The 10561-nt window shown below is 57.9% G+C and overlaps 1 long non-coding RNA gene across 1 annotated transcript; it reads left to right on the top strand.

The window, feature by feature from the left end:
• Positions 1 to 8886: 8886 nt before the first annotated feature.
• On the top strand, positions 8887 to 9662 carry LOC135311261 (uncharacterized). The gene is made up of 2 exons (XR_010371024.1): positions 8887 to 9274; positions 9414 to 9662. It is a non-coding gene; the product is annotated as an uncharacterized LOC135311261 (long non-coding RNA).
• Positions 9663 to 10561: the final 899 nt, after the last annotated feature.

Here is a 10561-nt window from a genome sequence, read left to right as displayed (position 1 = left end):
GCGAGGCACGAGTTATCAAGTTAGAGGAAATAATGCAGCTGATACAGAAGCAAAACGAGTAGCAGGCAATTATAGTACGATTTTGACTATGCAACAAGTACCTGTTAGTAATAATTTGAGTTTTGAGTCTGCAGAAAAGGAAAAACTAGAACAAATGGGAGCTAAGGAACAAGATGAAACAGCTGTCCGGACTGCTGAGCGTGGATGGACTCATGCTAGTCGCATTAAAGGCCCAGTGACGAGACCCCACTGGAAAGTAATCAGTACTCCAGGTGACACCAAGATAACTCTGAAAAGATAACGTAATGATAAGAACTTTAGTTGATTATTTTGCCGCATTACCTTTTGGTATAAAGTGTATATTGCTGTTTATATTTGCTATAATTATCTTTTTTTTAATCTATTATATATGGAAGCGTACGAAGTGTGTTGAAGGAAATTGCTAAACTTATGTAGTAACACAATATTGAATATAGAGGAAAAGCTAATAAGCACTTTAGATATACAAATTAGATGCAATCATTTGAACTGCGATTGTTATCCATTTGCTTGTTGCAAGTGTAAGGTATGCCAGGATAAATGGTGGACACACTGTGAATATGGATACCCTCCGATAGGAGTTTGCACACAGTGTTGGAAAACCCAAAGAACTCTCACTGAGTGGAAATTAAAAACAATTAGAGTCGGAACAAGAAATTATTCGAGGATCCCATGAATGGTGGAAAGTTTTGCCAAAGGAATAAACCCTTAGTATTATTGTTACCATTCCAATGAATCAATCCCCTTTGTGGTTGAAATTTTGGCTACAAAGTGCAGAAGGGAAGTACTAGCTGTGTCTTGCTTAGTCCCATTAGTTAAAGCTGCAAAGTGGGAGGCCTATATAAACAGGCAGAAAGCCTGAAACAGCTGTTCTCCTGAAGATTTCCCTTGCTGCCAAGAAGATGGTACACCCCGTGGCTCGAAGCAACCGAGTCGACGGGCGAGGCAGAGGAGGAACAAACTGTGGAGAAAAGAACCAGAACAATGAGACGCAAAAGCAGCTATGGTCGAACTTCCCCAAGACTGGTAAAAGTGTACTTAAATTGGAAAAATTGACAGACACCCTTTTTCCTGGTATATCGTTAGTTTTATTATCGATAATAGCCCAAACTCCGGAAAAGGTTAGATCAACGTAAAAAAGATCGTGAAGCGGGCAAGTTATGGTATGAAAGCTGGTTTAATGTTTCACCTTGGCTAACCACTTTGTTGTCTGCTTTAGCAGGACCGCTTATTATGTTGATTCTGGGACTTATATTTGGACCTTGTATATTACGCTGTATTTTACATTTTATTAAAGAACGGTTTGACCCAGCTAAATTGCTTATTTTGACTACAAGGTCTGAAGCAAAATATAAGAGTGTATCTATTAATGAAGATGACGATTGTTGTGAATGCATTATGCCACATAAGAACTATGATTGTAATTGTGAGATATTACCTTGTGAGTGTTATGATAAATGTCGGAATTGTGGAAGAAGATTTGCCTGCAGTGCCGAAAATGAAAGTAGTGTCTAATAAACAATAATAGGATAAAAAGAAAAAGGGGGGATTGTGAGAAACTGAACTAAGGTATTGTTTATTAAGACTTATGTTAAGCTCAATGTAAAGCATGCGAAGAATACCTCCCAGGCGTGCTTATGCAAGATAACCATCAGATGTCCAAACTTATCGACAGAGATAAGACAAGCAACCCCATATCACCAGGAAGCAGGAAACGACCCCCTAACAACAACTGAAGCATGCGAAAAGTACCTCCACTATCTCATTGAACATGGAAGTAAAGATGTATAAAGAGAGACTGTTTGAACTGCTCAGTACGGCAGTTGGCGGAGCGCAGACTCCCCTGCCGTCCAGCGCTGTATTTGCTCATATTCTACTTGCTACAATTAATAAAATTCTAATTGGATTATGATCCATTGTGGTCTCAATTTATGACAAAGGGAAAAAAAAACCTGAATAACCTGAAAAAGAACACCTACTCCAGCCCACCAAGCACCGGTCACCTTGCCTGACTCACCTCCAGGGCCCAGATCACGCTCGGCTCATCGCTTAGCGCCCTCGGATCACAAAAAAAAAGAGTAAAACCCATAATGGAGCCCTATAGCCATCAGTCACATCTTCCCTCCAGTACTACACAGACTCACCTTCTTCCAGCGCTCCCCTGGGCTCTCCTCCGTTGCCCTGCACGACTCATCCACCTGCACCTGGAAAAACAGTGTTACTGAACAAGTCACCTGGAGGCACAGCAACAGCTTAACCATTCCACAGCTCTTGCGCCCCCGTAGGAATACCATCTAGAGCCCAACTACAGCCTGCCGTTAAAGGAAATGCGTTAAATCAAACGTTAAGCCCTCGCACGTACAAGCCGGAACAGCAAACCCACGGCACGCTCGCGCACCCAGGGCGCAGCCCGACGGAGGTCCACGGGCACCTCGCCGGTCTGATGCGGAGCCGCCCAGCATCCCTGCGAGCACAGCTGCAGGCGCAACAGCAGTTTCACCTACACCCATCTCAGCGCGCAGCGCTTCTGAAGCTTTAAGCTGAAAGCCCTACCTTGACCCTTGGCCACACTAGAAGCGAGCCGTGGCTAGGACTCCACAGAAACACAGCAACACAAATTGCACACCCACAGCGGCGACAGCCTTGCAGCTATTTAGACCAGGAACAACAGAGAAAAGTAAAACAGCTTCATCACCCGCACAGGAAAAGCGGCAGACGGAGACAAAGGGTCAGCATTCACAGCCCTTACAGAACACAGGCGTTCTCTCTCCTTCCACTCCTAAACCCATCCCCACTTAGGTCTAAATATCGCAGCCCTGCTGGGGCAATATCGAGAGCGGGGAACAAGAGCCCTGCCGCCGGCCGTTTGTGCGGCAGGACACAAAAACAGAGGGACATGTTTTGCCACACACAACCCTGAATCTCCTGAAAATTTATGTTTACCAAAAATAGCCATTTGGAACATATTCCCAAAAACATTCGGCAATGAAACGCTTACGTGTTTGACACCCGCACATTTTTGGGGAACTTGCTATTTGCTTCCTGGTTTTGCTGGTCTTCCCTCAGAAGCTCTACCTGCAGCCAAGTTATTCCCACCCGCCCGACCAGTTCAAGCGTTCACCTTCCTGGTATTACCAGCACATTGACACAGGCGAGGAACTTAACTGCTCTTCTAAAACTATCCAAATGACAATTACAGCCCTGAAAGAGGAGTGGAAGAGAAGAAAAGGAGAGATCAGGCAGCAAAAATGCCCTGCAGGCTGCTGCCAGCCAACACTGCACTCTTTTGTTAAAGCCACCCCGCCCCCCCAAACGCAAAAATAAACCCCCCATGACTTTGTGGAGTGCGGTTTTTTCTTCTTTTCAGCAGTCCTTCTGGAGCTCATCCCTGTCTCAGCATCTTGTCTTGTCAGAGCATGAAGATGCAGATGATCTGTATCCCGACGACCTTTGCATGGGATGAATACATTTTCAGAAATAGACCAGATCTGTGAGACTCCTGTCACCTTTGTGGTTTTAATAATCATAACTCAATTTTGTCGACTGACACACTTGTGAGAACTAACTTTGAAACTTAGCCTCTCCTTGGGGAAAAAAACGTGTTAGACACCAAATGAAACTGATTCAGAGCTCCGAACCACGATGGAGCCGATAGAGCTGCTGTGACTTAGTTTGTATGATTAATTAATTGGTTAATAACTATCCTAAGCAGCACAGAAAGAAGAGCTGGACCCAAAGAGGGTGCGCTACGCTGGATCCAAAAAGCACCCTTCCTCCAGAGACCCGCCTCAGGTGGCGAGTTCGCTCTGGTGCATGCCGGCCTCCCGAACTTCGGGGTCCGATGTGACCGGACCCCCACCTCCGGGGAGGGTCCGCGTACCCTGCCCAACCCCTGCTTTCCCCTGCAGCCCCCAATGCCCCCACCCCACCCCAACCCCCCAGCCTGCACAAGCAGCCAAACCGGCTTCTGCTTTTGGCCCCCAAACCAGCTCACTTTGGGACCGTTTCTGAGCCAAAAAGCCCAGCTGCTGAGCCTGTTCTCAAGTCCCAAAAATGCAGCACTCGACCTCTGCTCCTCAGCCCCAAACCACACGACTTAGTCCCCTCGGTCAGGCCCTCAAAACGCACGACTCGATCTGTTTCAGGGCCCCGGCGTCAGCCACAGGAGCCTGCTCTCACGGCCCAGGAACAGAAGAGCTGCGCTCTCCCCGCTCAGGGACCAAACCAGCTGAGCCTGGCTGCGTCCCGGCCCCCTCCGCAGTCCCCACGGGCAACGCTCAGGGCCGCGGAGAGCGCAGCCACCCCGCAGCCCCGCACCCCCACGGCCCACGCGGGCACTGTCGGGGAGGCCTCGGGAACTGAACTGCGCGGGCCCGGCCCCGCACCCCGGCGGGGCAGCCCAGCGCCGGCCCGGCAGCGCTTTCCTCCTGCTCTCGCAGGCCTCGTTTCCCCGGCACCGCCGGGCCCGCACCCCAACCCCACAGGGGGCCGGGCCCAGCCCGCCTCCAGCAAACCGCGGCGGCAGCAGCCGGGGTCCCTGCCTGCCTCGCGGCCAAGGGGGGACCCGCCCGGCACCGCAGGGGCCCCCGCCGGGGTCGCCGCCGCCGCCCGACCCCGACGAGGAGCAGCCGAGAGCCGGGTGGGGCTGCCCCTACTTCCCCACGGCCGGGCACGGGCTCGGCCCCAAAACCCAACCACCGACCCACGACAGCGCTCGGCCCGGGGCCGCTGCTGCCCGCAACCCCCCCCCCCCCGGGGACTCCGCGGACCGGGAGACCCCACAGCCGAAACCCGCCGACCCACAGCGCGCCCAGCCACGCACGCGGCTCCTCACCTGCCCCCCGGCGCGGCTCCGGCTGCCCCACGGCCCGGCACGGAGCCGAACCCGGCCACCGGACCATCCGCCGCCCCCCCGCAACCCCCGGACGCTCCGGGCCGGTTCTCGTCCCTTTTCGCTCCGACGCCTCGAGCCGAGCCGGCCCCGCTCCTCCGAGCTACCGGCGGTGCCCGCTCTGCTGCTCGGGGCCGGGCCCTGTTCTCGCCCGGACGCGAGAAGCCGCCCCGGGGTCTCCTCGGTGCGTCCAGCCCCGTGCCGTGCCGGAGCGGGGAGAGCCGGGTACGAGCGCGGAGCCCTGGGGCAGGGGTTGCCCCAGTGCCGCCGACGGTGTGGGGGTGTGTGTCGTCGTCCCCCGCCCCACGCGGGGGGCGCACACACGGTACACCCGCGGGCAGGGGCATCCCCGGGGAGCCGTGCGGCCGGGCTGCGCCGTAGGAGGGAAAGGTGATGTTGGTTTCCCATTTTCCCCGCAGCCTGATCCTCCCCCCTCCCCCGTACTGAGTTGCCCCCCCCGCCCACCCCTTCCCGCGCGTTACAGCCCGCGAAAAAGCTTTTAACAACCCCATCGACAACACTCCCTTTATCCCTCTTCCAGCAGCAGCAGCAGCAGCGAGAGATTAAGCCAACTGCAGCAGAGAGGAGGAAGGCAAGGAGAGCCTTTTCAAGCAAGGGCAGGACAAAAATGCACGGCGTGGACAGGCACAGGAGAGGCTGCGTTATCTGGAAAGCACAACACCTACCCAAGGGCAGAAAATAAGGAACGAATCGTTTGCAAGGAGCTGCAGCAGACAGGTCACCTTTTTCTTTATTGCTCTCCTGCCCTTTGTTATCCAAAGCGATAGGCTTCACCACCGGGCAGAAAATAGCTGCCTAGATTTACACGGACAACCAGAAACAATCAAGCCACCCAGGAAAAAGTTCACAGCAGAGGTATAACACATCAGCAGCTAAAACATTTGTTACGCAGGCACAACCAGGCACTAAACAAAGGCTTTCCAACATTGGAGATCTAGAACAGGTAGACATTAGCACAGAAGCGCAAGGGGCTCCGTCACCCTGCGCAAATCTCCCCGTGCCTACACACGCACACGTTCAGAAGTTTTTTATCAGAAAACGCCTGACTGAGCCATTTGCCACAGTCACGAGACTCACGACATGACACACGAGGTGGGCCCAGAGTTTTAAGGCAAAAATACCTCCCCCGCCCCCCACCCGAGATCTTTCAGGCTCCAGACCTGCCATCTCCCCGCACCAAACCTCCCCGGCCAAAGGGTTTCAGGTGGCCCAAAACACAGTACACAGAAAATAAACGGGGAAAGCCCTACATTGTGCAAAAGCGAACGATGCCCGACCAGGGCTTCTCTGCGGGGCCCGGGCTCGGCACGGAGCCCCCCCCCCGGCACGAGCACGGGCCCGGGCCGGTCACGGAGTCCTCCCCCGCCCGGCCCCGGGGCCGGCACGGAGGGGCCGGCCCCGCCCCTCCCCCGCCCGGCCCCGGGCCCGGCACGGAGGTGCCAGCCCCCCCCTCCCCCGGCCCCGGGCCCGGCACGGAGGAGCCAGCCCCCCCCTCCCCCGCCCGGCCCCGGGCCCGGCACGGAGGTGCCAGCCCCCCCCTCCCCCGGCCCCGGGCCCGGCACGGAGGAGCCAGCCCCCCCCTCCCCCGCCCGGCCCCGGGCCCGGCACGGAGGAGCCAGCCCCCCCCTCCCCCGCCCGGCCCCGGGCCCGGCACGGAGGAGCCAGCCCCCCCCTCCCCCGCCCGGCCCCGGGCCCGGCACGGAGGAGGCCCCCCCCCCCGCCCGGCCCCGGGCCCGGCGCGACGGAGACCCCCCCCCGCCCGGCCCCGGGCCCGGCCCGAGCCCGGCGCGACGGAGCTCCTCCCGCCCGGCACCGAGCCCGGCCCAGGCCCGGCGCGACGGAGCCCCCCCCGCCCGGCCCAGGGTCGGGCCCGCACGGAGCCCCCCCCACCCCCGGCCCACAAGGAGCCCCCACCGCTGCCCGAACTCACCCACCAGCGCTCTCCGGCCCCCGGCTACGGCCGCGCTGCTCTCTCAGGCGGCTGCCGCAGACGAGGATCGGGAGCCGCCAGGCCTCCAGGAGTCCCGAGGGGATGCCGGCCACCGCAGGGGATGGCTGCCTGCGGCCGGACTGCCGCGGCGCTCCCCGCCCAGCTCCGAGCAGTCTCCGCCGGCCACGGGCTTCCCACGCCGGGCCGCAGAGGGGCCCCGGCACCGCAAAGAGACCCCTCGCGACCCGGCCGCCCCACGCACCTCTCCCACCTCCGCTCCGCCGCGCACGCGCCACCGGAAGCCCGGGCCCCGCGGGGCGGCCCTTAGAGGGCGGCCGGAAGGACCGGCCCCCACCGGCCCCGCCCCCGCGCCGGACCGCCCCCGCGCCCAGCCGGTGAGCGCCAGCGCCCCCTGCTGGCCGGGCCGCGCTCAGCTCGCGAGGGCGCCGAGGGCCGGGCGGGGCGGGACGCGCCGGCTCGGGGCCGGCTCCTTTCGGGGCGAGCGGGCGAGCGAGAGACCCCTGCGGGCCCCGGTCACGGCCGGGCAGAGCCGCGCGCCCTCCGGGAGCGGCTGAACGGGGCTGCCGCTCGTGACACGTACCGAGCCGTCCGCGACGGGAGCGAGCAGAGGAGGAAGGGGCCGGCGGCCGCGGGGCCCTGCCCGCAGGCACGGGGGGGGGGTGCGGGCTGGGGCCCGTGGGGCCGCCCTGCTGGGCCGCTGCCCTGCGCCGCACCGCGCTGGGGGCTGGGGCCCGACCGGCGCCGGGGGACCGGGGGCAGCCACGAGCAGGGGGCCTGAGCTTAGCCACGGCCTGCAAAACACCCCGCAGCGTGAGACGCTGCGAGGCCAAGGTGGTCCTTGGCAATGGGGGCGCCTGGGCTCGGCCTCCGCCGTACCCGTCCTGGGTCTGCGTGGCGTTCCAGCGGAACGGTGTTCTCCTTGTGCGGAAGGTGGGCTGGCCGTTCGCCGTGCCCCGGCCGTTACCGATACTGCCAGAGGCGCTCGCACGCTCTGGCCCGTTACTGCTGCGGTACCGCGCCGTAGCCGAAAGAAGAGGTGTTGTGTTTTCTCACAGAAAAGCCTCCTACGGTCAGTGGAAGAAATAACCTCCTTCCGTGGCACTGACTCTTTTCGTCCAGTCCATAGCCGGCTTTCGGCTTTTGTCTTTACAGCATTCAGTTTGCTTTCTGCCAAGCTTTCTACCTGCTGTGAAACATTTGGATGTTTTTTTCCTGTTGCTTTTTTTCCCCCCTACTTGCTCCACAACTCCCACACCAACCACCCAGCGCGGCTCGCCTTTCAGCCCCCAGACCCAGGAGCCTTGCCCTGGGACGGCCCGTACATGTCAGCAGAGTTGTTCCAGCTCTCACCCTGTCCCTACCCAGCTGAGGACGTCTGTGTCCGTGGCAGACACCCAGACACTGCCCCTGCAGCGTGGCAGTCCCCTGCCCCGTCAGTGAAAACTGCGGCAATATCGGCTAAGTTTAAAAGCGTCGGCAGGAGGTGCAGGATACGTAAATAAAGCGGCGGTTGGCTGCCGGGTATGGGTGCGATATAAATACATTTTGTTTACAGGCCTTCGTGCCTATTCAGCGTTGAACGGCACCGCAGCCCACCCACCCCGGGGCTCACGGGGCTCGGAGAAGGGTCTCTCCAAGGGCACAACCTAAGGCAGCGCAGGAAGCCCAGCTGCCACGCTCCCAGTCGCTACGGGACGCTTGCTTACAGCTACACCGACGAGGGTGCGGATGAGGCTGGAACTAGCAGAAATGCTGACTCTTCTGGCCTTTTATTTGCGGAAGGCACAGCGCGCGAGCCTCGGCGGCTCACAGGAGAAGCGTGCGGCGCTGCCGGACTCTCATTCTCAGCTCACGTACTACTGCCAAAGCTCCTGCCCTGTGCTGTGCCAGATGCCGGCTGGCGTGAGCACCTGGGCTCCTGAGGGACCCCCTTGTCCTGAGAGCCAGAGGTACTCGCTTCCCTTTGCATGAGGCCTGTAGGAGATAGACCCTGCAATTTAAAAAATCTGTATCAAACGTGGCAGACTCAAAGGGGGGCATTTTAAAAAAGGCAGGTTTGTTTTCTTTTTTAACTTTACGATCTACAGCCTAGCAAAGAGCTCCCTTTCAGTGTCAGTCGCTTGGCCTTCTCCCCTACTGACGAGGTCCCAGCCTCCCGGTGAGATCTCGCTGGAGATATTCTCAGTTTCCCTCAGGTACGGGGCTGCCCTGGCCCGAGGCCAGCGAAGAAGCTGACTTTGCCCGTGCCTGAATCAGCAACACGTCCAGCAGGCGACTTGCAGAGCCCAGGGAACCCTCGTAAAGAGGTTTGGGGGTGGGCCGCGCCACATCTGCGGCATCGGCCGTGGGAGAGGACCGGCGCAGTAAAACAGGTGGGTGAAACCACGGTCCGCGCCAGTACGTGCTGCTGCCTGGGGCATGGCTTTGCTGCGGGTCAAGTCAGATGCTCTCTGTAAGAGTCAGTCAGGACAAAGGCCGTAGCAGATGTCTTTTCTGCTCATTTTAACAAAGGCTGGACGGAGCCCATAGAGGAAGGCACTACGCGTCTTGCTGGGTCTGTTTGCCTGCCTTCTCGTAAGCCGTCGCGGAAACTTGCACGAGCAAAGCCTGTGCAAGCTGATGACAGCCACGCACGGTTGAAGAGGGAGCAGACGGTGAGAGCAGAGGTGCGCGCTCAGGCTGTGCGCTGGAAGCTAATGCTAATGCTGCAAAATAAAGAGTGGATTTTCTTTTTTGGGTTTAGGTGAGCGCTAAACATGACATGTGCGTGTGTGCGTGTGTCTCTCGCAGGTTTTTGTCATACACCCCACCCCCCCCGCCCCAAAAAAACCACCCGCACATGCCACGCGTTAAACAGTGGTTTTCCATTGTACTTAGACGTGCTTACATAGGTGTGTTGGTTTTTTTCTTTTTTAATGCAGAAACAGCAATACGATAGATTTAATACAGCTAGCAATTAGATGGGTGTAGCTTTAGAGCGTCGGCTGTTTACAAAGCAACTGCACACCTTCTTTAACTCACAGTTTAAACAGGTAAACTTGCAGTGCATCACACGTGCTTTGTACAGTCACGGTCCACACGGCAGGCCAGATGCTTCCCCCTGCCTTGTCCTTGTTCCCCCGACTCCGACGGGACCGCCGAGGCCACCCTGGGGACAGCGCCGCTTTCTAGCAGCTGGGTTGCTTGCCTGGACGCCCCACAGACAAACAGTCATTTCCCCACTGAACCTCTTCTCAAATATTTTCCTAGCCCTGCAGGCCCCAGGTCCTTTGGTTCATATTTCCTTTTTTCCGGGCTTGATGCACAGGACCGACGATTTCCAGAAACAGAAACAGAGGCTGATTCAGTCCAGGCTAAACATTCTCTGACCTAAACCAAACTGCCTTCGAAGAGATAGCTGTACTGTAGGCACCACCTCGGGAACAGAAGTTGCCCTGTCATTAAAAAAAAAAAAAAAAAAAAAGCAGAAAAACAAGGCATTTCAGGCTGAGGAGGCTGAACGGTGTGCTGGGGGCGGTGGGGGGCTGGAAAGAAACAGTTCAGACGATTAGAGCGAGCTTGGCGTTGCAAAGCGTGCCATTATTTTTAATTCGGCAGTCAGAAGAAAATAGATTCTGACACTGATTTCCTGCGTGCTGCGGGAGTTCTCTCCTCAGCAT

The sequence above is a fragment of the Phalacrocorax carbo genome, unplaced genomic scaffold (genome assembly GCF_963921805.1).
Source record: "Phalacrocorax carbo unplaced genomic scaffold, bPhaCar2.1 SCAFFOLD_139, whole genome shotgun sequence".
Lineage (NCBI taxonomy): Eukaryota > Metazoa > Chordata > Aves > Suliformes > Phalacrocoracidae > Phalacrocorax > Phalacrocorax carbo.
Note: the sequence above shows the minus strand (reverse complement) of the source record. Positions and strands in the feature narration are given on the sequence as shown.